This window comes from Podarcis pityusensis, assembly GCF_964106645.2.
Source record: "Podarcis pityusensis genome assembly, chromosome: 15".
Lineage (NCBI taxonomy): Eukaryota > Metazoa > Chordata > Lepidosauria > Squamata > Lacertidae > Podarcis > Podarcis pityusensis.
The window spans coordinates 328,503-355,389 of record NC_138040.1 but is presented as its reverse complement, the minus strand read 5'-3'; the positions used below and the strand labels follow the sequence as shown (position 1 = coordinate 355,389).

Sequence of the window (26,887 nt, the reverse complement as noted above, 5' to 3'; positions counted from 1 at the left end):
CTAGATTATTGTATTTTGATATTTTGTTGGAAGCCGCCCAGAGTGGCTGGGGAAACCCAGCCAGATGGGAGGGGTATAAATAATAAATTTTATTATTATTATTATTATTATTATTATTATTATTATTATTATCAATCAATCAATCAGTAGCTGAACTGGGTTCCACACAGTTACAAAAACAAAACAAAAATTGCAGCAAAAACAAAAACGCAAAATAAAGAGCAAAAACAGACAGATCTCAGTGTAACACTCAAAACGGAAGCGTGGCACTCAAAATGGAGCACGTTCGGCTTCAGAAAAATGTTTGCAAACCGGAACACTTACTTCCGGGTTTGCAGTGTTTGGGTTCCAAGTTGTTTGAGTACCAAGGCGTTTGAGAACCGAGGTGCCACCGTATTCAGCTTCATGGGATTCCCGGGAGTTTTCATGTTATGAGAGAAGCCAAGTTTTTCTCTCTCCACTTTTTTCATGCTGGGCATAATTTTAGAAACCTGTCATGTTGCCTCTTCCTCCCCTAAAAAGTCCCAAACCACTTTTCTTCATAAGCAAGCCCCTCCATTCATTCCCTGAAACATTTTGGTTCCCCTTTCCTGATCTTTTCTCTGCAATCTCCTTCTTGAGGCAACTGGAACTGCACACAGTACTCCAAATGCCACAAATTTGTATAACAGCATCATGATAGTTCACACACACACAATGCGTAAGCTTTTGAGTTTCACTGAACTGTTCAGCCTGCGGAATCTCTGGTATAAGCAACGTAGGGTGTCGCACCGGGCAGCCCGAGACTTTTTGAGGTGACGTTGCAAACGTCAGTCAATTCCACTTTCTCGACCCCCTCGCCCTAATCTTAAATCCAGTCATTCACATTTCCACACCTGCTTGTGAATTATTATTTTTAATGCCTCACGAAAGCTCACCCATGTTTCCATGTGAATTTATCACAGTATACAAAAAAGCACATGGATTTATGACCGCGGACATAAAAAATGTTTTATATTATGGAGAATGGCAAATATACATATTTGTACCGCAGCCAAAATTGCATGCAAAACTTCTTTGTCCTGTGTCTGGAGAAGAAATCAACCCACGAATTGTTTCCAGGCTGCCTATGATACAGAAAATCCGTGCTAGAAAGCGACGGAGGTTTTTCACGAGGACTTTTTAAAATTGCAAAATGATGCAGGAAGGTAGAGGTTAGGTTAGAGAAGTCAGATAAGCCAGATATGTAAATTAGATAAATAAAGTAGTGGAAGCAAATAAAGTACAGTGAGCAGAAACTGCAAATGTGCTTGCGGAAAGACTTGTGAGAGTTATGTGATGTCGCCACAGCAGAAAAGCAAGACAAAAAACGTCGCTTTTAGGGAAGACATGAACTGTGGCAGAAGGGAAGCAGCCCTGCTGGGTGGAAAGGAAAACTGTGGCCCCACAGTGCAGCCTGGTTCTCCCCTTGAGATCTCGGAGCTGCTGCCAGCCAGAGCGCGCAAGGTGACGGGCAACAGATCCGAGCAGAGGCGGCCATTTCAGACGCTCTGAAGGCTTTCAGGGTGCTGCTGTGGGCAGGAGGGCATGCCAGGATCTGGGAGAAAGCAGGAGGGCAGTGGAATGGGGGGGGGAAGACCCAGAAAGCAACCCACCCTTTGTTGTGGCAGGGATCTCACTTGCCACACCAGAAAAAGCAGCCTGGCACCGCCTGGCAGGCGCTTAATCACAGTAATTACAAAGGCAATAAACTGTTTACTGAGAAAGCAACAAATTGCTGAACCTTTGAACGTCACTCGGGCCCCGGGCAGGACACACCACAACTGCTGCTTCCCAAGGGAGGCGCCAGGACATAGGTAAACTGTGGAACTCCCTCCCACTGGAGGCCACCAACTCGGACAGCTTTAGAAGAGCATTGGGGCAGGTTTGTGGAGGGTAAGGCTTATCGGTGGCTACTGGGAACCCTGGCTCTGCTCTGCCTCCACAGTCCGAAGGGGCAATGCTTCCAAAGACCAGTGGCGGGAAACCGCAGGAAGGCACAGGGCTCTTGGGTTTGGATCCTGTTTGTGGGCATCTCATTGGCATCTGGTTGGGCTCTGTGAGAGAAGGAGGCTGGTCTAGAAGGGTCATTGGCCTGGTCCAGCAGGCTCTTCTTACGTGCTCATGGAGCATCCAGGCTCAGAGGCAGTCTATCCAGAATCCTAGGGTCTTGGGGGCATTTGGCCACTGTGAGAGCAGAATGCCAGGCTAGATGAACCGTTGGCCTGATCGTGCAAGCTCTTCTTAAGTTTGAAGCAAGCCAATTTCTTTGCATAGCACATCAGCCAAGGCTCTCCATGCCCCCAAAGACCTGCACCATTGCTCTCAAGTAAGGTGCTGCTTAAAGGACCTGGGTGGCGCTGTGGGTTAAACCACAGAGCCTAGGACTTGCCGATCAGAAGGTCGGCGGTTCGAATCCCCGTGACGGGGTGAGCTCCCATTGCTCGGTCGCTGCTCCTGCCAACCTAGCAGTTCGAAAGCACATCAAAGTGCAAGTAGATAAATAGGTACCGCTCCGGCGGGAAGGTAAACGGCGTTTCCGTGCACTGCTCTGGTTCGCCAGAAGTGGATTAGTCATGCTGGCCACATGACCCGGAAGCTGGACACCGGCTCCTGAGTGCTGCAACCCCAGAGTCGTCCGTGACTGGACCTAATGGTCAGGGGTCCCTTTACCTTTACCTTTACACATTCATTCATTCATTCATTCATTCCATAAAATGTATATTCCGCTTGCTCGTTAAAAAACCAACAAACCATAAAACAGCAAAGGTTTATGAAAAGGATTTAGAAACAAAAACATTACCCAAAAAGAAGAATTAACAAGTATCATGTAAGACCTCCAGCAGCTAAATTAGCAACCGGCTGAAAGCAGAGCAAAACTTGCACCAGCTCTCTAAACATCTGGACAGGATAAAATGTTCTTGGTGACCAGCGAAGAGAGTTCAGGGAAGGTGACCACCTGCTGTCAAGTGGCGGGGAGTTCCAAAGTATAGGCATTGCCATCTGTTGATGGACTGCAGCTGCCACGCTGGGTGATGGGGTGTGTAGTCAGCAACAACTGGAAGGGCACCAGCTTTCCCAGCCTGCCCCAAAATGGCAGGTCAGGAGGCTTCAGTTTTTGCTTACGGATTCAACACACAAAGCAGCACGCCCCGTCAGAAGCAGAATCACTAAATGCACCATTAAGAGAAAACCATCTGATTCCAGCTTAGCTTTGGAGTCGCCTGCGTTTCCGGTCCTCCGGGTGCCTTCCTTCACCCTCTCCTCTTCCTCGGGCAAATCATCTGAGGAATTAATTTCGATTCATTAAGACAGGCAGGAGTTCTCAGGGGAAGAGGGGAGGGTGGGGCCACATCCCCTCCCTTCCCTCCATCAGGCGGTCGGGTTAATTTTCTCTGCAGGAACACAGTGCACAGAACATCAGAGGATGTGTCTGGGTGCAGGATCAGGCTGAAGGGGCTCAGATCGCCCAGCCTCCTGTTCTCACTGTGGCAGATGCCGCAACAGGAAAGGACTTCAAAAGATGCTCAGGCTATGAGCTACAATGGCTCTGTTCTCCCCTCCACTGTTGGAGGAAGGATGTCTCTAAGGAGCGGTCCTTTTTTTGGTCCTATAGCTCCCCCTTTGCTTTTTTCACATTTGCCATTGAGCTTCAGAAATCTGGTGTCCTTAAGACAGCTCCAGCAAAAAGGCAGCACCCTCAGAATGTAGGAAGAGCATTCTGGATCAAGCCAGTGTCCCATCTAGTCTAGCATCTGAACATATACCCCCAAGGGAATTTGCAGGATTCAAGCAAAAGAATGATACTCTCCCCTCCTCTGGTTTCCAGAAGCCTTGCAGCCTCCAGCTGTGGCTCGTAGCCATTGATAGCCGCCCTCCTCCATTAATTTCTCCAATTGCCTCTTTAAAATTTCCAGGTTGGAATCCATGGCCGCCTCCTGTGGCAGTGAGTTCCATTGGTTAACCATGTGCTGCATGAATAAGGACTTTCTTTTCTCATTCCTGAATCCCCCAACATTCAGCTTTATGGGATGCCCCCTGTCATGTACTGAATTGAATAGGATCCAAAATGCAGCAGTCTGATTGGTCCTAGAACAATAGGATTCATAATGCAGCAGTCTGATTGGTCCTAGAACAATGAAGCAGTATGATTGGTCCGCAGGAGCCACCCAATCCAGCTCCAGGTGGAAGTGAATCCACAACCTGATTGGCCTACAGGAGAATTCCGGAATTAGCCAATCACGTGCAGCCCATTGTGTAAATAATGTATATAAAGCAGATACTTTGGGGGAACTTTCATTCTTCCTCACCACTATGAGCTGAATAAAGAGCATGAAATCCACTCTCGACTCTGAGTATATTTCACCCCCAAACTAGGAGAGAGGAAGGAAAACTTCTCTTCACGACTTTGCGTCATTTTGTATATTCTGTTCTCACCGGGGCCAACCAGATGCACATTATGGAAAACCCACAAGCGGGTTCCAAGCACACGAGCAATTCTCCCCTCCTGTGGTTCCCAGGGACTGGGGTTCAGAAGCATTGCCGCTGCCTCCAGCTGTGGGGCCAAGCAGAGCTTTCCTGGCTAGTAACCAGCAACACCCCTCCATGCATTTGTCTAATCTTCTTTTAAAGCCAACTTGATTGATGGCCATCACTGCAGGGCAGATGATGGGGCAGTGCATTCCAAAAAAGCCCAGGGTCCAGCAGGTCCAAAACGTGACCCACAGGCACAAAATTTTTGCCGAAATTATGGCTAAAAGATTAAAAAATGTATTGGTAAAAGAGATTCATAAAGACCAGGCGGGCTTTCTCCCTGGGAGACATTTGTCAGACAATACTAGGAACATCATTGATATTTTGGAAAAATTGCAAGTTAATATCAATACTAAAGCTGTTTTAATATTTGTAGATGCAGAGAAAGCGTTTGACAATATTTCTTGGAGTTTTATGAAGAAAAATTTGCAGGGGATGGGGGTAGGTCAAAGTTTCGAAAATGGTATAAGTGCAATCTATTCGGAACAAAAAGCTAAGCTTATTGTGAACAATGTAGTTACAGAAGAATTTAAGATAGAGAAAGGAACAAGACAGGGTTGCCCAATCTCCCCATTGCTTTTTATATCGGTCCTCGAGGTTTTGCTCAATATGATTAGAAAAGACCAATTGGTCAAAGGTATACAACTCGGAGCTAAACAGTATAAATTGAAAGCTTTTGCTGATGATTTAGTTTTGACACTACAGGAGCCAGAAGCTAGTACAAAAAGAGTGTTACAATTAATCCATGAATTTGGTCAAGTAGCAGGTTTTAAATTAAACAAGATAAAAACCAAGGTATTAGAGAAGAATCTTACAGAGATAGAGAAGGAGAGGTTTCTGAAAGAGACAGGATTAACAATTGTAAATAAAGTGAAATATCTAGGGGTAAATATGACTGCCAAAAATGTGAATCTGTTTAAAGATAATTATGAAAAATGTTGGTCAGAGGTGAAGAAGGATTTAGAAGTATGGTCAAAATTGAAGTTATCATTGTTAGGCCGAATTGCAGCGATAAAGATGAATGTATTGCCAAGAATGTTGTTTTTGTTTCAAACATTACAAATTGTGGACAAAATGGACTGTTTCAAGAGGTGGCAAAGAGATATTTCCAAATTTATCTGGCAGGGCAAAAAACCTAGAATAAAATTTAAGATATTAACAGATGCGAAGGAAAGAGGGGGATTTGCCCTGCCAGACCTTAAACTTTACTATGAATCAGCCGCTTTTTGCTGGCTGAAAGATTGGCTACTTCTTGAAAATGTGGACATTTTGGATCTAGAAGGTTTTGATAATGTGTTTGGATGGCATGCATATCTATGGTATGACAAAGTTAAAGCGCATAAGGCCTTTAAGAATCATATTGTCAGGAAAGCATTGTTTAATGTTTGGGTGAGATATAAGGATTTGTTGGAAAGCAAAACACCAAGGTGGCTGTCACCAATGGAGGCAAAGGCATTAAAAAAAACTAATATGGAGACAAACTGGCCAAAATATTGTGAAATTTTAGAACAAGTTGGAGATAAACTAAAATTGCAGAGCTTTGACAAATTAAAAACTAAAGTTCGAGATTGGCTGCATTATTATCAAATAAGGGAGGTTTTCAATTTAGACAAAAAGATTGGTTTCCAGGAGGAAAAATCTAAACTGGAAACGGAGTTGTTAGAACCTAAAACTAAAAATCTGTCAAGAATGTATAATCTGCTGTTGAAATGGAATACACAGGATGAAATGGTTAAATCTGCTATGATCAAATGGGCGCAAGATGTTGGGCATAATATTATGTTTGCTGACTGGGAACGGTTATGGACCACAGGTATGAAATTTACGGCCTGTAACGCCTTAAGAGAAAATATAATGAAAATGATTTACAGGTGGTACTTAACCCCAGTCAAGCTAGCAAAAATTTATCATTTGCCTGATAATAAATGTTGGAAATGTAAAGAAAATGAAGGTACTTTCTTTCACCTTTGGTGGACGTGCCCAAAGATCAAGGCCTTCTGGGAAATGATATATAATGAACTAAAAAAGGTATTGAAATATACTTTCTTGAAGAAACCAGAGGCCTTCCTCTTGGGCATGGTCGGTCAATTGGTGCGAAGGGAAGACAGGAATTTTTTTATGTATGCAACAGCAGCAGCAAGAATACTCATTGGGAAATACTGGAAGACACAAGAATTGCCTACCCGAGAAGAATGGCAGAGAAAAGTCATAGACTATATGGAACTGGCTGAGATGACTGGCAGAATTCGAGATCAAGAAGAAGGGTCGATCGAAGAAGATTGGAAAAAATTTAAAATATATCTTCAGAAATACTGTAATATAAAAGAATGTTAGAAAAGGTTGGAGAAGAATATTAGACCGTATTGGCAGACAGAGTATAATGGAATAAGTAAATATGAAGTGTAAAATAAAAGATAGAGGAGAATTAAATATTTTCGAATGTCAAAATAAGCAAATGAAAAGAAGGTTAGAAGGATTTGCTGGAGATACGATTTGAATTAGAATACAAAGCAGAGAAGTGAGAGGAAGTCACGGAAATAAGTAAATGAGAAAACGGTTTTAATGGTTTAAGTTGAATTTTTCTTTTTTCTTTTTTATTGTGATTTTTTGTCTTGTGTATTTTTCTTTGTATTGTGTGGTTTTTTTTGTAGGATGTATGTGATTTGTAGGATGTATGGGATTTGTTTTTCTTTTTTTACTTTTTTCTTTTTCTGTAACCTTAAAATTTGAATAAATATTTTATAAAAAAAAACAAAAACAAAACGTGACCCACAGGCAAGTCCAGGGCCGACACTGCAGGGATGGTGTAGCTCAGCCACAGGGAGTGGCTCAGTGTGGAGAGAAGGGGACTCCAATGTGTGCCATTTCCAGAAAATGAAAGGTTCAAGAAGTAGATCAGCCTTTCTCCACCTGTGGGTCCCCAGATGTTGTTGAACCACAATTCCCATCACCCCTAGCTAGCAAGGCCAGAGCTCAGGGATGATGGGAGTTGTAGTCCAACAACATCTGGGGACCCACAGGTGGAGAACTGCTGCCTTAGATACGCTGTCCTCCTAAGCCACACCTGGACCACCAATGGCGGCTGTGAAGGAGATCCAGGGATTGCTTCCTCATGAGGAAACCCCCTGAATCCTTAGGAACACAGTAGCTTGGAGACCACAGACCCGTGTTCCGAACCTGGATCTTTTGGTACCGCCGTTCTTGAAGACAAGGCGGGTGCTGATCCTTCTCTGATGTATCTAAGGGTCTCACACACCAGTCCTCAAGGACCTCCCCTCTCCCTCCTCCTGAGTTCATCCTCACCCAGCCCAGCAGCTCAGCTGAAATATCAGGACTCAGCACCAGAGAAAACTGTTTCAAAATGCCTGCAGTCGGGCCAGTAGACAAACCCCGGTGGCGACTCGTAACGTGAACAAAAAGATATAATTCCCATGGTTGGCAGGGTCACAAAGGAAGGAGAGATTTCTATCCGTGGAAATGCAATCACGATAATAGCAGTAATAATAATAGTAATGTCATAATGATAGACCAGAAAATATATTTGCACAGGAGGTTCTAGGACATAAAGGGGAAAATTGGATCCTTTGTTCTTTCAATTAGCATACATCGAGGAGAGTATATCTCAAGGTCAGAACATCAGAAGAGCCCTGCAGGGCTGGATCAGGCCCGAGGGAGGCACACCTAGTCTGGCCTCCTGTTCCCACAGAAGTCACATGCCCCTGAGAACCTAGGAATCGAGATAGACTGCCTCTGGAGCTGGAGGTTCCATAAGAACATCAAAAGAGCCTGGTTGCTGGATCAGGCCAAAGGGGGCCCACCTAGTCCAGCATCCTCTTTTCACAGCAGCCAACCAGATGCCCTATTGCCAGAGCACAAGAACACTTCTCCCCTCCTGCCATTTCCAGCAATTGGCATTCAAAAGCATGTGCAGAGCACAGCCACCAAAACCCCTCTCCTCCTCCACGAACGTCTCCAGTCCTCTTTTAAAGCCACCACTGCTTCCTGTGGGAGGGAGTTCCACAGTTCATCTCTGGACCTGACGTCTTCTCCATTTCATCCCTACTGCTTCTCAGTGGTCCCATTTGGTTTCCAGGTCCTGTTGGCACACAAACTGGCTGTGAATGTTAGAAGGAGTGATGTTACTTAGTTATTTTTGTGCTGCATTTCTCTCCCACGTTTCCCTCCCAGGAGCTCAAGGTGGCTGGCCTGTGGTTCTCCCCACCTCCTCGTTTAATCCCCACAACAACCCTGTGAGGCAGGTTCAACTGAAAGAAGAGCTCACCTCCAGTGAGAGCTTCATGGCCGCGAGGGTGTAGGGATTCGAACCCTGGTCTGGCACTCTCACCACTTGGCCACCGCTCACTCTCATTACAGATATTGCAGCTCCTCACCCACAGAGACTTTTCCCCAAGCTGTGCAAAGGCACAGCAGACAACAGTTTGGGTTGTAATCCCCTTTTACCCCTTGGAACTCCCTGCCTATTGATATCATGCAGACACCTTCCCTGCCCACATTTCAGCGCCTGCTAGTTTTAATGTGTTTCTTTTTTAACATATTCTGTTTCTTAAGTTGTTTTTCATTCTTCTTCTTGATAATCTCACTGTTTTCTATCCTTTTGTGGTTTACAATCAAGTGGTATATAACTTTTTATGAAATGAAACAATAAGTGAACCATTTCCCCCCACTGACACGGAGGGCCAGATTTAGGTTTGATGAGGCCCTAAGCTAATGGGGCTCTTTATATGTCCAGCTGTCCTTTGTCAACAATAAATTGTCGCTGTTTTTTGTGTTGAATATATGCTATATATATGGTAATTTATGGACCTAATAGGTATCTAAATCCATTTGCACATGCAGAATGTAGGCACCCTATATATAGAAATGAGCAAACCAGTGATATTTTAGTGAGCAGGCTAGCAGGCGGGGCCCATGACTTACATCATAGGAGCCTACACAACACAAAACACTGTTGCTGTATGTAGGTTTTATTTTAATTTTTTTTAATGTTATATTTTGGAAATGAACAGGATTTTTTTCTTTAATTTTTTTGGGGGGCCCCAAGAGTATGGGGCCCTAAGCTATAGCTTGTTTAGCTGATACGTAAATCTGGCACTGTGGGCTGGGGGGAGGCTGGAAAAGACCCCATTTCCTTTTGGGTTTGTGGCCTCCGTGACCGTGGCAGCCGCCCCTTGGCCCCGGATCAGTCCCTTCGATCCCCCGCGCCCACCTGGGGGGGTGTTTCCCGGGGACCCAAAGGGCCAGCACAGGTGGAGTGATTCAGGGCGCACCTTCCCCAGAGGACGTTGCGCGAGAGATAAAGGGCAAGCCCCAACTCCTCTCTCAAGGCACAGCAGCAGACGGTTGAGGGAGCTACGCCCAGGCGTGTTTCCCTGGAGGGGATCCCAGGCCGCTGCTCCGCAAAACGCACACACACAAACACACATCCCGTGCGCCATTGCAAAGGTGGCAGCAAAGGAGCAGCAGCAATGTCTCGTTCTCCCTTCGGCAGGTCTGGATAGCTCAGTTGGTTAGACCACAGTGCTGAATAACGACACGATACTCTTTATTGTCATTGTCCCATACAGAACAACGAAATTGAAAAATCTACATAAGACATTCAAAAACCAACAAGCCTGCTATCCCAGCTATCCCAACCTGGTTAGCCCCCTAAAAACTCTGATACCCCATTTTTAAATACAATATACTCCTAAACAGATTCCTTACAATGCGTTTAAAACCAAAATCGCATTTGGGTGGAAACTGTTTCTCAGGTGGCTTGTTGTTGCTGTTGTTTAGTCGTGTCCAACTCTTCCTGACCCCCTGGACCAGAGCACACCTGGCACTCCTGTCTTCCACTGCCTCCCGCAGTTTGGTCAAACTCATGCTGGTCGCTTCGAGAACACTGTCCCACCATCTCGTCCTCTGCCGTCCCCTTCTCCTTGTGCCCTCCATCTTTCCCAACACCAGGGTCTTTTCCAGGGAGTCTTCTCATGAGGTGGCCAAAGTCTTGGAGCCTCAGCTTCAGGATCTGTCCTTCCAGTGAGCACTCAGGTCTGATTTCTTTCAGAATGGAGAGGTTTGATCTTCTTGCAGTCCATGGGACTCTCAAGAGTCTCCTCCAGCACCAGAATTCAAAAGCATCCGTTCTTTGGCGATCAGCCTTCTTTATGGTCCAGCTCTCACTTCCATACATCACTACTGGGAAACCATAGCATTAACTATACAGGCCTTTGTTGGCAAGGTGATGTCTCTGCTTTTTAAGATGCCGGCTTTAAGTCCTAGTCTTTATAACCCTGTACCTTCTTCCAGAAGCAGAAGCTGAAAGAGATCATTTCCGGGGTGCGCACTATCCTGCGCTATCTCTGCAGCTTTCTTATGGCGCCTGGAAGCATAGATTTGATCCAAGGTGGGAAGAGTGCACCCAATTATTCTCTCTGCAGTCTTTACAACCCTGGACAGCATTGTTTTTTCCCTGGCCGTGCAGCCCCCAAACCACACACAGAGACCATAAGTTAATACACTCTCCACAGTACAATGGTAAAATGCCATCAACAGGTCCTTTGAGAGACTGTTTTTCCAGAGGATTCTCAGAAAATATAACCTCTACTGTGTTCTCTTCATCAGGTCTTTGCTGTTTTCTCCCCAGGTTAGGTCATCTCTCAACTCCATTCCCAGAAATCAAAACACGGAGACCTGTTCCACGCACTTCCCCTCAATAATAAGTGGCTGAATATTCAATTTACATTTCCTAAAGGTTGCAGGTTCGATTCCCTCATGGGACAGCTGCATATTCCTGGGGGTTGGACTGGATGATCCTCAGGGCTAGCCCTACAGTTCTGTGATCTAACCTAAATGTCAGGACTGGCTATTAGACACAATGCCTATGTTCTCCATCCTCTGAATGCCAGTTGCAAGTGGGGAGAGTTGCTGCTGTGCTGGAGTCTGGCTTGTGTAGAATTATAGAGCTGGAAGGGACCCGGGGGTCATCTAGTCCAACCCCCTGCAATACAGGAATCTCAGCTAAAGCGTCCGTGAGAGACGGCCGTCCAACCTCTGCTTAAAAACCTCCCAGGAAGGAGAGTCCACCATTTCTCGGTGTGAGACCATTCTGCTGTTGAACTGCTCTTACTGTCAGAAAGTTTTTTCCATATGTTTCGTTGAAATCTCCTTTCTTGTAACTTGAAGCCATGGGTTCGAGTCCTACCCTCCGGAGCAGGAGAAAACAAGCTTGCTCCCTCCCCCATGTGACAGCCCTTGAGATATTTGAAGATGACTCTCGTATCTCCTCTGAGTCTTCTCTTTTCCAGGCTAAACACACCCGGCTCCTTCAACCGTTCCTCATCAGGCTTGGCTTCCAGACCTTGGATCATCTTGGTCACCCTCCTCTGCATAGTTCCTCTGTCAATATCCTTGCCTAGTTTCAGTCATTATTTTCACCATGTAATGTATTTTATTTTGCTTTTATTCTGTTTTATGGGTTTTATCTTTTGAAATGGCTTCGGCTGTACAAATAAATAATATTTGTATTTGTATTTGAAATTATGTGTGATTAGAAGCACCCTTCTCAGGTTGGGCCAGGTTTTTACCCCCCCCCTCATTCCCCTAAACAGGGGGTGGGAAAGGAGCTTTCTTGGCCTGAGACTTTGGAGAGCCGCTACCAGTCAGAGCTGGGAGAGAGGACAAAGAGTCTGACCTCACCTAAGGCAGCTCCTGGTGAGTCTTGAGGGAATGGCCATAAGGGCCCCTGCTTGGCATGCAGAAGGCCCTGCTTCAATCCCCCACAGCATCTCTAGGTAGAGCTGGGGGAGAGAGAGAAACCCCTGCTGCCAGTCAGTGTGGGTAATACTGAGCTACATTGACCAAAGTTGTATCAAGCAGCTTCCTATGTTCCTCTTTATTTAGAATCATGAGGACTAGCAGGCTTTTAGAGGGGAAGAGATGCAGCCTAGTGGCAGAGCCCCTGCTCTGCATGCAGAAGGTCTCAGCTTTGATTGCCAGCAGGTAGGACTGGGAGAAACTCTGGAGAGCTGCTGCCAGTCAGTGTTGATAATGCTGAGCTAGATGGTGGTCTGGCTTAGTATAAGGCAGCTTCCTGTGCTTCAAACCTCAATTCAGAACCACGAGGACTAGAATCTTGCTTTATTTTTAAAGGAAGGGCCATAGTTCAGTGGCAGAGCCCCTGCTTGGCATGCAGAAGGCCCTGGGCTCAATCCCCTGGCAGCATCTCCAGGTCCCTGCCTTCCTGCTGCTCTTGCCTGCTTGCACCAGGCCATCAGAGTACCTTGTGTCCAAAGGGGACAGCTCCCTGCCCCAAGGAGCATACAGAGCTTAGAGGAAAGGCTTAATAATAATCATAGTTTCCCCAGCCACTCCGGGTGGCTTCCAACAAAATACTAAAACAAAAACTGCAAATACAAACTGCACATAAACAGATAGCCCTTAAGAGCAATTTTAAACAACCCCACCCACCCCAAAGAAAACAAAACACGCACTTGAGTTAAAACCCCATCCCCATTAAAACCATAATTTTAGCGCAAGGGGTCTGCCCCACACCCTCTTTCCACCCCCAAAGTTGTGGGACGCCTAAGCTGCGATCCCTGAATTGCAGCGGGTTGGACTAGATGACCCTTGGACCCCCTTCCAACGCTGCAATTCTGTGATGCCATGGGAAGGGGGCAGGAGGTGCGCAATTGCCTCTGCCAGACGCACGCAGGTTTAGCTACAGGCTGGCTCCGCCCCACGCCTTCACCCCACCTGCCGAGGGTCGAGCACCTGCCCAGGTGACTCTCGGATAGCTCATCCCCACTCCTCCCGAGTCGCACCTAGGAAAGTTGAGAGGCAGGGGGAAGGGGTGCGTGGAGGCGCGCAGAGAGCGGGAGCCTTCGACTTCTCCGTCACTTTTTCCCCGGCCTTCTGAGAGGCTCGATTGCCCAAGGCTAGGAGTTGCTGATATCATAATTGCCGCCTTGCCTCCTTCGCCAAATGCCTCTCCGCCTCACCTGGAGAGCGCAGCAGTCTCCGGGCTCCCACAGCGCGGAGAGTAGCTGAGCCGCGCGCGCCGCAGCAGAGCCACCCAAGGGCGCCTCACTCCGCATGACCTTTCCGCGTCTCGGAGGTGCTGCTTCGGAGCAGAGAGGTAAGCCGAGACCTCTCCGCCGTCCCGTCACTTAACCCGGGCAGCGCGCAACTCCCGGTGAAGGGAACGGGGCCCCGAAGCCTCTCCAGCTTCCCGGCGGCGAGGTGAGCAGACCCTTGGCACTCTGTGTGTGCTTGTGAGACATGTTGCTCGCTAACGTCTATGAGGCGGGAGAAACTGATCTTCCGCTTTCTCTAGGAAGATCCCCAAACTCTTCCATAATTCTAAAGTTTGCCTGTTCCCCTCACTTGGGGAAGGAGCCGGTGTGACGGATGGATGGGGCATCCCCGTTGGTAGTTATTATTCATCGCGGTGACATTTTTGCAGGTTGCTGTCAACTGGGCATTTGACCTCGCGCTCCCAGAAAATTGCGGATGGAAGATCCGGCAGCGGTTGAGGGGGTGTTTTATTTTGGTGGGGAGGAGGAACGACGGTGCAAAGAAACAACTTTTGGAGTTCCAGAGTTCCTCCTGGGCAGCAGTCACAGAATTGGAAGGGACCACCAAGGGTAGAATCACAGGAATCACAGCTCAGAGACGGGGTGGGTGGCAGAGGCAGAATGCCCCAAGTGAAAGATTGCTGCCCCTTCCATCATCCCCTCATCATGCGATGGACTTGGGAGTAGCCACAAATCGGTCACCCTGGCGCCCTTCAGCTGCTTTGGAGGCCCCAATGCAGCTGCCCAGCTGTTGTGTTGGGCCCACAAACATCTGGGGGAGCCCAAGACGGCAAAGGCTGCCTTTGAGGAATTCTCTGAGCAAGCGACAGAGGAGTGAGGTCCCGGCAGGAGGAGACCATTCTGGTGCAAAGGGGCAAATAAAAGCTTGGCATATTTGGGGCAGTCACTTTTCTTCTGGTGACCATGGGGAACCGATTTGACCAAGCCAGACACTTGGCTCCATTCAGGGCAGTGTTGCCGACTCTGACCAGCAGTGTCTGCCTCCAGGCTTTCAGAGGCAGGTTGTTTTTCCCTCAGCCTGCTTGAGACGGAACGGGGAACCTTCTCTGCATGCAAAGCAGGTGCTTTTGCCATCGAGCTGCCACGCTTCCCTGAAGCATAAAGTAAGATCCTAGTCCTCAAGCTCCAGAAGAAGAGCTGGTTTAATGAGCCACACAGGGAAGTGCCTTCGACTCGGCCTCTGGGGTCTTTCCTAGCCGTACCTAGGGTGGTCTCTGTGCAAAGATGGCACTCTGCCGCTGAGCAAAAGGAAATATTCCCGTGCAACCTCCTCCCTGGGCACTGTCCAGGTGCCCACCCCTTGACTTGGAGAGCGCTAGAGCAGCAAGGGCCAGTGGTGGGCTTGGCAACATTGCCAGCTCCTCAGCCAGCGCCCAGAGGTGAGCTAGTGTGGTGTAGTGGTTAGAGCATCGGACTAGAATATAGGAGAGGTTGTTTTCTGCTGCTCCAGAGAAGCGGACACAGAGCAATGGATCCAAACTACAAGAAAGAAGATTCCACCTAAACATTAGGAAGAACTTCCTGACAGTAAGAGCTGTTCGACAGTGGAATTTGCTGCCAAGGAGTGTGGTGGAGTCTCCTTCTTTGGAGGTCTTTAAGCAGAGGCTTGACAACCATATGTCAGGAGTGCTCTGATGGTGTTTCCTGCTTGGCAGGGGGTTGGACTCGATGGCCCTTGTGGTCTCTTCCAACTCTATGATTCTATGATTCTAGGGTTCAAATCTCCACTTAGACATGAAGGTCTCACCTTGGGGGCCAGGCACTGCCCCTCAGCTTCACCCACCTCGCAAGGTTGTGGTGGGGATTAAATGAGAAGGGGTGAGTCATGAATGTCACCTGGAGCTCCTTGGGGAAAAGGACAGGATATAAATGCCACCAGTCCCTAGCTGCACCAGTTGCAGAACGACCCTCAAGCTCTGTTGACTTGGAGTCGCTTGGAGGATTGATTGATTGATCGATGGGTGGATTTTACTTATATACCTCTTTTCCACAATGAGCTTTGCCCAGAACAGTTTACGCAGTGGTGTCCAAAGAGGGCCAGATTTGACGAAGTGAAGGGCCGTGGGGGCTGACCAAAGTTATTGACCTTTTTCTAGGATTGAAATTGTTGGTTGTTGTTTTTTTACAATTTTACCCCGGATTAGGCCCCCGAAATAGACTTTGGACATGCCTGGCTTACAGCAACCGATTGAAAATACAGCTATACAAAACATGGAGCCGATCAGTAAATCCAAAAACGACAAAAGCCAATAGTTTGGCAAACAGAATAAATTCAGTATTGCAACAGATAAAACAGAATAAATTGCAACAACAAAAGAATCCAGGCTTAAGTACATAAATGCAAAGCGAAAGAGTGTTAGCCTCCGTTGCGACTTCAGATGCCACGGAGCACCTCGAAGCGGGCAGGTACCTGGTGAGGCGGCTGCCAAACCGATGCACCTTGCTCTCCACTGGCAGCAGCCTCGCCACGCCAACAGGTGCACAGAGTACCAGGGCAGCCTCATGCCACACCCCACCTTTCGCTCGGCTCTTCATCCAGAGGGAAGGAGGCAGGCCCAGGCAGGCATTGGAAGCATGCTTGGTGTGGAGCGCTGGTGCGAAGGGATGGGAGGATTGCAACAGGGGACCCAGAGGCAGGGCTGGGCACTTACCTTTTCGGCAAGCTGGAGCTCTGCAGGTCTCTAGCCCATATTGGGGCAAATTGTGGGCAGCAATTGTTCCGTGGCTTCCCAAGCCCTCTCTGTTTAAGTGACGGAGAAGGGCAGCTTAAGTGATTGACAGGGTGGAGCAGCTCCCCTGTGAAAAGAGGCTGTAATAGTTTGTAGACTTGTGGAGTTGAGAAGGGAGGCAATGCAGGAATCTCAACTAAGGCATCCCCACCTCTGCTTAAAAACCTCCAAGGAAGGAGAGTCTGCCATCTTCCGAAGGAGTCTGTTCCACTGTCAGATGGCTTTTGCCATCAGAAAGTTCTTCCTGAGCTTTAGTCAAAATCTCCTTTCTCGTCATTTGAATCCATGGGTTCGAGTCCTCCCCTCCCGATCAGGAGTGAACAAGCCTGCTCCATTCTCCATGGAACAACCCTCTAGATATTTGAAGATGGCCATCGTGCCAACTCTCGATCATCTCTTCTCCAGGCTGAAACATCCCCAACTCCCTCACGAGGCTTGTGTGGTTTTAGTTCAGAGCAAGGAAGAGAGGGCATTAAACAGGGGTCTAAGGCAGGGGTCAGCAACCTTTTTCAGCCGTGGACCGGTCCACCATCCCTCAGACCTTGTGGGGGGCCGGACTACATTTTGAAGGGGGGGAAATGAACAAATTCCAATGCCCCACAAATAACCCAGAGATGTATGTTAAATAAAAGGACACATTCTACTCATGTAAAAACACGCTGGTTCCTGGACAGTCCACCGGTTGGATTGAGAAGGCGATTGGGCCACATCCGACCCCCAGGCCTTAGGTTGCCTACCCTTGGTCTAAGGCTGCCTTTCTCCACCTGTGGGTCCCCAGATGTTGTCGAACTACAACTCCCATCACCCCTAACTAGCAAGGCCAGAGCTCAGGGATGATGGGAGTTGTAGTCCAACAACATCTGGGGACCCACAGGTGGAGAACCGCTGGTCTAAGGTTACACACGGTGGTGGTGAGAAGGGGGTCGGCCTCTCTCATCATATGGGAGCCCAAAGGCCTCACCCGCCAAAGCTGAACATGGGAAGATTCAGGACAGGCAAAAGGAAAGAGTTCTTTCCAGCGATGGAGTTCACTGCCACAACAGCAACCCTCTCCTCTCTCCTGAGTGTTGTGCTCAGGTCCTGCAGGTGGACCTTCCCATCTGCTTGGCTGCTCAGGGGACCTGATGAAGCCCTTGTGTTAACTAGAGGATGCAACGTGCTTCGTCAGGGTTGTATCCAGCATGAGTCATACTCAAAGTAGACCAGCCGAAATGATGTCCCAGAAGGCAGTGGACTCTCCTTCCTTTGAGGCTTTTAAGCACAGGTTGGTTGGTTGGATGGCTGTCTGTCTGTCAGGGATTCTCTAGCCGTGACTCTCGCATTGTGGGGTTGGACTAGATGGCCCTTGGGGGTCCCTTTCAACTCTAAAAGTATCTAATTATATTAGTATTAGTATTAGTATTAGTATTAGTATTAGTATTTCACTCCATTAGTCGCTAAAAGACTAGCATACAATTAATAGATTCGGGTAGATGGCCGTGTTAGCCTGACACAGTCGAAATAAATAAAAAAATTAAAAAGTTCTCCAGTAGCACCTTAAAGGTAAGGGTAAAGGGACCCCTGACCATTAGGCCCAGTCGCAGCCAACTCTGGGGTTGCGGCGCTCATCTCGCTTTACTGGCCAAGGGAGCCGGCATACAGCTTCCGGGTCATGTGGCCAGCAGGACTAAGCCGCTTCTGGCGAACCAGAGCAGCGCACGGAAACGCCCTTTACCTTCCCGCCGGAGCGGTACCTATTTATCTACTTGCATTTTGAGGTGCTTTCGAACTGCTAGGTTGGCAGGAGCAGGGACCGAGCAACAGGAGCTCACCCCGTCGCGGGGATTTGAACTACCGACCTTCTGATTGGCAAGTCCTAGGCTCTGTGGTTTAACCCACAGCGCCACCGGCGTCCCTTTAAAGTAGCACCTTAGAGACCAACTAAGTTTGTTCTGGGTATAAGCTTTTGTGTGCATCCACACTTCTTCAGATCCACTGAAACACAACTCACCAGACCCTTATATATAGTGGGAGGGTGGGGTGGGGTTTTTCTCAGAAGGGTAGTAGGAGATGGGTGATTGACTCCATGGGCATGGTAAACCAAAAATAACTTTAGCATCTGTAATGAGACAAGATTCTTGCCTCATTACATATGCTAAAGTTATTTTTGGTCATCTGCATACTATCCCTTTCTTTTTCCTGTAGGACTAATTGCAGTCATTAACAGTTGTCAACAGGTTGACTATACCCGTTGAGTCAATCAGCCATCTCCTCCTACCCCTCTGAGAAAAGCCCCACCTCACCCTCCCAACTATATATAAGGGTCTGGTGACTTCTCGTTCCATGTATCTGAAGAAGTGTGCCTACACACGAAAGCTTAGACCCAGAACAAACCTAGTTGGCCTCTAAGGTGCTACTGGACAATTTTTTAATTTTTTAAAATAAAATAAATAAGTGCAACTTGCTGAGATCCATTTATTTCAATTCGGAGAAGATCACAGTCAGATGCAATCTTTAGATCTAGTTATTTGTTTTAAATTAAGCCAAGGTCAGAGGCAGGAGGGAGGTGGCTCTGTGGAGAATGCCCAAACCAGCAGAAAACGGGCCACTGTTTGCCAAGAGCAGAAGCCAGAAGTGTTGCAAAACAAGTTGACTTTTACAAAATGTTTGGCACCTACAAGTCAGTCACCCTGCTCTGTCTCCCAAGGCAGTCATTACAAAGAGACATCACAGTGCCCAGCTGCCTGCAACTTTGGCCTCCTTTTTTAGATTTGTGACATCTACCTTTTGTCAGGTCCACAGACTCCTGGGTGCCAAATACTACGTGTCCCCCCAACCTGACAGGAAAATTTTGGAGCGCAGGAAGCTGGCCTATACTGCAACACAGGGGTGCTCCAGGGTTCCAGACAGAGACAAATATATCATGCTATTCTAGGCTGCATCAGCAGAAGCAATAGGGAAGCCTTAGTCCTGCTCTCTTCTGCCTTGGTCAGACCACATCTGGAATTTGTTGTTGTTGTTTAGTCATGTCTGCCTCTTTGTGACCCCCTGGACCAGAGCACGCCAGGCACTCCTGTCTTCCACTGCCTCCCCCAATTTGGTCAAACTCATGCTGGGAGATTCGAGAACACTGTCCCACCATCCCATCCTCTGTCGTCCCCTTCTCCTTCTGCCCTCCATCTTTCCCAACATCAGGGTCTTTTCCAGGGAGTCTTCTCTTCTCATGAGGTGGCCAAAGTCTTGGAGCCTCAGCTTCAGGATCTGTCCTTCCAGTGAGCACTCAGGGCTGATTTCCTTCAGAATGGATAGGTTTGATCTTCTTGCAGTCCATGGGACTCTCAAGAGTCTCCTCCAGCGCCATAATTCAAAAGCATCAATTCTTCGGCGGTCAGCCTTCTTTATGGTCCAGCTCTCACTTCCATATATCACTACTGGGAAAAAGCATAGCTTTAACTATACGGACCTTTGTTGGCAAGGTGATGTCTATGCTTTTTAAGATGCTGTCTACTGTGTCCAATTCTGGGCACCACAATTTAAGAAGGACGTTGATAAGCTGGAAGGTGGGCAGAAGAGGGCGACCAGGATGATGAAGGGTCTCAAAAAACCAAGCCTTATGAGGTACGGTTGAAGGAGCTGGGTATGTTTTGCCTGGAAAAGAGGAGATATGAGAGCAATCTTCAGATTGCCACAGGGAAGAGGGAAGAAGCTTGTTTTCTCCTGCTCTGGAGGGTAGGACACGAACCCATGACTTCAAGTTACAAAATGAAAGTTCTTCCTGATGTTTAGTCAGAATCTCTTAGCGGTGGAACTTTTTTCCTCGGGAGATTGTAGACCAGGGGTCAGCAACATTTTTCAGCCGTGAGCCGGTCCACCATCCCTCAGACCACGTGGTGGGCCGGACTATATTTTGAAAAATAATAATGAACAAGTTCCTATGCCCCACAAATAACCCAGAGATGCATTTGAAATAAAAGCACACATTCTACTCATGTAAAAACACGCTGATTCCCAGATACGCTGATCCATCCAGGAAGGAGGGAATAAGGGGACAGGGGTGCTGAATATTTTTGCGAATGTCCCATTCCCCGCTGCCACCCGCCTGGGGAGGGGGTTGTCTGAGGAGTTTGAATTCAGAGGGATGTTCTCAGGTCCTGCGTAGGATATTAATGTAAGGTGATAGTGTAGAGTTGCCAAAAAAAGGAAAGTACAGAAAAGGGCCACCAAAGTGATTTGGGGGATGGAGCAGCTTCCCTGCAAAGGAAGTTCACAGCATGTGGGACTTTTTAGTTAAGAGAAAAGCCAACATGATATAAGTTTGTAAAAGTAAGCTTGGCATCAGAACACCAGAACTCCTGGGCATCTAATGAAGCTGAATATTGGAAGATTCAGGATAGATAAAAGAAGTGACGTATTCACGAACTGCATAAATAAACTGTGGAACTCCCTGCCACAGGAGGCAGTGACGGCCACCAACTTGGATGGCTTTACAAGAGCCCAGGTGGCTGGGCTCTGCCTCCACGGTCAGAGGCAGAAATGCTCCTGAAAGCCCATTGCTGGAAACAGCAGGACAGGAGAGTGATGTTCTTGCCCTCGAATGCAGCTTGGGGGTTCCCGTGACGGGCATCTGATTGGCCCCTGTGAAGACAGGAGGCTAGACTAGATGGGTCCCATTTGGCCATTTGGCCTGATCCAGCAGGCTCTCCTTAGATACTTGGTGGGGATTTGGGGGTCCTGAAGAGGCAGGGGCAGCCTTCATTTGGAGGAAACCTTTGGGGAAATTAATTGGGGCTAAATAATAATAATAATAATAATAATAATAATAATAATAATAATTTATTTATATCCCGCCCTCCCCAGCCAAAGCCGGGCTCAGAGCAGCTAACAACAATAAAAGTAACACAGCATTCTAAAATCAATTCATTTTAAAATCAATTCAGAGTCAAATTAATGGCAACCATTGGGCTAGAGTTCTGTGAGGATTACCAGAGGAGGGGGTCAGGCTGTGCCCTGGCCAAAGGCCTGGTGGAACAGCTCTGTTGTCTCGTAGGCCCTGCGGAAAGATGTCAAGTCCTGCAGGGCCCTGGTCTCTTGTGACAGAGCGTTCCACCAGATCGGGGCCACAGCTGAAAAGGCCCTGGCTCTGGTTGAGGCCAGCCTAACCTCCCTGTGGCCCGGGACCTCCAAGATGTTTTTGTTTGAAGACCGTAAGGTCCTCCATGGGACATACCAGGAGAGGCAGTCCCGTAGGTACGAGGACATTATCTTGGGGAGATCTGAAGTGGGACGGGCGCAAACTGAAGGAATAAACTGGGGAATTCAGAGCGGACCTTGATTGGCTTGCTTTGGGCAAAATCTAAAGGCTAGATTTGCATCTCTGCATATAAATGAACTGATGCAAATCATACGCAGATTTGGGCCCTGCCCAAAATCTTATACATACCCAGAAACTCTGTTGTGGCCCCATCCTCCTGACCTAGAGGTTTGCTCCTTGCTGACCCGGGCCCTGATTCATTCCTTGGCATTTGCAATGTGGGCTGGGAGAATCCCCTGCCTGAACCCCTGGAGAGCTGCTGCCAGTCAGGGTGGCCGACACTGAGCTAGGCGGACCTCTGATCTGATGTGGTAGAAGGCAGCTTCCTATGTGCCCGTTTATGTCTTTGTCTAGAACCATGAGGACTAGAGCCTTGCTTCCGTTTCAGGGGCAGCGCCATCTCCAAGAGGGATGGGGAAAGACCTTCGTATGAAACACTTGAGAGCTGCTGCCAGTCAGTGCAGACAACACTGGGTTTAATGGGTTTGACACAGTAGAAGGCGTCTTTCTGCGACTCCCAAAGCTGCTTTGCAAATGTGAATAGGAAGCCTCCGTTTCTCTTGACACCCAGCTGGGTTCATGTTTTATATTGTCAACCGCCCTGTGGTCCTCCGGCAAAAGGCGGTATAGGAATTTAATAAAGAGCAGCAATAATTTCACCCCCCCCCCCCGTTATGCCCCAGAAGGTCCCTAGCAAAACACACAGCCTTCCGAGGCAAACAGAAAGCCATCTGCAGTACAAATGTCTTTCTAGCAGGAAGAGCTGTTCAAGAGTGGAGCAGATTTTCACTGGCACACACAAGGCAGCCGGCAGGCAGGATGGCATACGCCAAGGCCTCCCAGCCTGGGCGAGCCTCTCAGCTCTCTCCTCCTCCTTCCATCTTGAAGAAATGAATTAAGTTGCAGGGAGAAGAAAAGGAAGATTAATCCTGGAGATTGCGCTGGCAAAATTAGCGGCAGAAGAAAATGACGAGGCTTTGATACACCTTTCCCCCTCCGGCGCACAAAGGGCCACGACTTTCTCAGCCGTCAGCCCCTGAGCGGAACGGAGGGAGCAACGTGCGAAGGGATCAGTCCCCGTTTTCACAGGCTTATCCTCCCTGATGACGACAGCAGGTGGGCGGCAATTCTCAGCCTGCTCCTCCGAGACGGGGGCAAGGTGGGCAAACCCATTTCACACACACACCCCCAGAAGGGGAACCAGAGACCAGAAATTGGGACAATTTATAGATTCCTAGAATTGTGGAGTTGGAAGGGACCCCCCAAGATCATCAAGTCCAACCCCGATCAATGCAGACGTCGCAATGACCCTAAAGGCAAGTCCCGGGACTGCAATCTGGGAAATACGAAAAACAAAACACACACACAGAGAGAGAGAGGTTTAAATAGATTGAGATTTCAATCAGCCCTGGCAGAGTGGGTGTGGAGGGTGAATCACAGGCTTATGAGATAGCCCTTATACAAGCTGATTCTCGCAGCTTTGCAAAATGGGGAGAACCAACTCCGGCCTACTTTGAAAGGCTGTTTGCAGAGATTACTGAGAGAGGTTTTGGGCAGAGGCAATGCTGGGTATCAGCGCAGGTGGCAAGATTTCAGAGCAGGGGGGACATCTTTGGCCCCCCTCCAGAGACCATGAGGCTCTCTACTCCCATCAGCGCCCAATGGGCAGAGCAGGGGGGTGTTGGAGCCCAGCAATAACTCCGCCCTCGATTTAGGGAGCCAGTCACTGAACACAACTGAAGGTCTGCCCAGATGTTTAGAAAGTTGGTGAGAGCTTTAATGAGCTCTTCGTCTATTGTCGTTTTAACTTTTTGAGAGTGGCATTTTTTCCTCTAGTGATAATATTACTGCTTTCTTTGCAAACCATTTTGAGGGAGGCTTTTTACAAACAAAACAAGCAGTGCCTAAGTTTTAGGAAGTAAATAGATGAGGTCGACAGAAGGCCAGAAAAGGAGATTTAAAAGAATGGGTTATAGCCTAGCTTTTACTCAAAGTGGATCCTTTGGAAGGAATGGACCTAACGTTACTCAGGTCAAGATACGGTAAGGGCATCAAGGAGGAGGAGGAGGAGGAGGAGGAGAAGGCTTTCCTGTGGCTGCTAGCCAGGGGGGTTGTGTTCTTCCTCTGCTGTCAGAGGCATAAAAACAGCCAGTGGATCAGGCAAAACGGCCACATCTAGCCCAGCACCCTGTTCTGACAGCGGCCACATGCCCTTAAGAACCTAGGAATCCAGATAGACTGCCTCTGGAACTGGAAGCTCCATTAGAACATCAAAAGAGCATGCTGAATCAGGCCAAAGCGTAGGAGCGATTTCTGTAGTTTAACCATTTGCTGTATGAAGAAGTCCATCCTTTTATCAGTCCCGAATCTTTCCATATTCAGTTCTATTGGACGTCCACAAGTTCTAGTGTGGGAGAAAAGCTTTCCTTCACCCCCTTTCTCCAGGCCAGGCTTGATTTTATAAATGTCTATCATTCATGTCGCCTCTTCCTCGCCTTTCCGCTAAACCCAAAATTCCCAAACGCTGCCGCCTTTCACCATAGGTGAGTTGCTCCATCGCCTGGACCATTCTGACTGCCCTTTTATCAACCTTTTCCAACTCCGTTTTGAGTTGAACTGACCAGAACTGTACCAGGCCTCCCGATGCAGCTGCATCACAGATTTGTGCGATGGCATCATAACACCGGCAGCCTCAATCAATATAAGATTAGGATGGTGGAGGTGAATAAGTCACCTGGCTGCTTGTCGCCTCCCGCACCCAGTCCCAGAAGCCTCCAACTGCCTGGGGCACCCTTGGCCTGGGATGGCACCTGGCGCCTGTGTGGGCCGCTCTGAATGTGGCCAGGATGCCGATCCTTTGATAGCCTCCTCCATTCCCAGCAGGTGAAAAACAGCGGTGGATGTGCCCCTTACCCAGAAAAAAGGGCCTGGAGGCAACTGTGGCCGCAGCCTTACCAAGCCCCCGGGTCGCAGCAGCCCATCCACCCCTCTCTATCCCTCCCCTCCTGCAGCGGGGCTGGGTCTTCCTGCCCTCCTGATGCCAGGGACTGCCAGCCAGCTCGCCCAGGCCTGCCTTGGCAGGTCTCGGCCAACCTTCTCCCTGCTCGGAGCGAGCGAGAGGCAGCCAGGAGACGAGAGAGAGGAACCTGTTCTCCCAAGAATGTAGCAGCCGCATGCCATTTGTGGAAGGAAATCCCTCCCCGGGTTCCCTGGCTGGCTCACAGGAGAAGAGCCTGCTGGATCGGGCCCGTAGTGGCCCCGCTGGTCCAGCAACCAGGTGCCTCTTCTGAGCACCAGAGCCCTCTTCCCTCCAGGAACTGGGATTCAGGGGCATTGCTGCAGAGCCATCTGTGGCTAGGAGCCCCAGTTTCCTTCAGCGCAAGGGCGCCTTTCCTGACGACTCTGCTCTGTTTATTAAGGGCTGAAGTGCCACAGAGGAGGAGGGAGGGAAGGAGAGAGAAAAAAGCACTTTTAAATGCACCAAGTCCCTACCCCAGCCCGGAGCAAGTCTCTCTGGGAGGCTGCAGTTGCTTACTCACCAGCAGAGCAACTCCTTTGAGGCTCCTTCCCAGCCGATCCTTTGCTTTCCCAGGAGAGGCAAAAAATCCAGAGATAAGAGGACAGAGACTGAGGTTTGTGAATCATGCAAGGATCTGGGACTCATTTGGGGCTTTTTTAGGTTCAGGAAAGGGCTACCAAAATGATCAAGGGATTCCCCACCGCAGAAAGGTTGTGGAGCTTGGGACATTTTAGTTTGGAGAAAAGGCGAGGGAGAGGGACCGCGAGGGTCTTCTGGTCCAACCCGCTGCAACGCAGGAATCTTTTGCCCAACATGTCGCTTGAACCCACAACCCTGAGATTAAGAAGGTCGGGCTGTACCAGCTGAGCTAGAGGTGTATAAAAATTATGACTGGCATGGAGAAAGTGGACAGAAGGAAGTTTTCCTTCCTCTCTCATGAGACTCATGGGCATTCAGTGAAGCTGAATGCTGAAAGATTCAAGATGGATAAAAGAAAGTTGTGCAGAGTTAAACTGTGGAACTCCTTCCCACAGTAGGCAGTGATGGCCAATGACCTAGATGGCTTTAAAAGAGGATTGGGCAGCTCCAGGGAGCGGCAGGATCAATAGCAACATAGTGCACCTTTCTAAGCCATGGGGACATTTGGATTTTTGAGTGAATGTCCGCAGGCACCTCCCACTCTCCCAGATTATTCCCCACAGAAAGAAAGAACCCAATGACCCAGTTTAATTTTTCAAAGGATTTGAGTCCAATCCAGCAGAGTCACTCTGTGCCTTGAGAAGCACCATTGAGTGGAAGGGGGAAACCACTCTTCCAACTTCCTCCTCCAGCTCTATGCACTTTCCAGAGGTGATGTAGGGGAGTTGTGGGCAACTTGGGGCAGCATGATTGGTGACCCTTGTCTTAAAGGCCACCAGATTTATCCTGGCACCAGTTTTCGTGGGCTAGAGTTCCCTCGGTTGGATCATAAATAATCAAGGGATGTATAAAGTACTGTCAGGGGGCAACGCAATTAAAGCTGAAATAGTTGTGGTTCCTGCATTGCGGCGGGTTGGACTGGATGACCCCGGGTGTCCCAACTCTACAGGCCTATGATCCTATGACTGCAAACGGAGCAGGAGGACCATGTATGGGAGCCGTAACGTACACACTCATCCTCGCCGTCTGCCATGAGGTGCTCATCCCTTTTTAGAAAGCTGGCTGGTGGCCACCAGCCACGCCACGAGGTAGCCTTCCCTGCTAATTATGTGCTGCCTGCACCTGAGATGTCTTACTCTCCTACCTGCAGAGCCAGTGGGGGAAGACCTGGGGAGGGAGGGATTGCTTTGGAGAAAAGGTTGCTTTTGGGGTTTTTTCTGGCGGGGATCCATGGTTGGATGGGCTGACCTATGCAGTGATGGGGCAAATTCCTCTCAGCTTCAGGTGTCCTGAAGGGCTGTGACTCAGGGGCAGAGCAGCTGCCTTGCATGTAGAAGGTCCCAGGGTCAATTCCTGACAGCATCTCCAGGGAGGGCAGGGAAGGACTCCCTCCCAGAGACCCTGGAGAGCGGCTGCCAGTCAGTGTAGACAATACACAGACCTGTGTTCCTATTTTGGTTTCATAAGGTAAAGGGGCCCCTGACCATTAGGTCCAGTCACAGACGACTCTGGGGTTGCTGCGCTCATCTCGCTTTATTGGCCGAGGGAGCTGGCGTACAGCTTC

At 48.5% G+C, this 26,887-nt stretch overlaps 1 protein-coding gene across 2 annotated transcripts in view; it reads left to right on the top strand.

Annotated features, from left to right (window-relative positions):
• Positions 1 to 13,538: 13,538 nt before the first annotated feature.
• FOXN1 (forkhead box N1) overlaps positions 13,539 to 26,887 on the top strand; it is a 50,394-nt gene continuing 37,045 nt past the window's right edge. The window contains exon 1 of one of the 2 annotated variants that reach the window (XM_080984077.1): positions 13,539 to 13,687. The gene's annotated coding sequence lies outside the window, so the exon portion shown is untranslated. Of the gene's footprint in view, positions 13,792 to 26,887 lie in introns of both variants that reach the window. The other variant, XM_080984078.1, reaches the window with a different exon arrangement.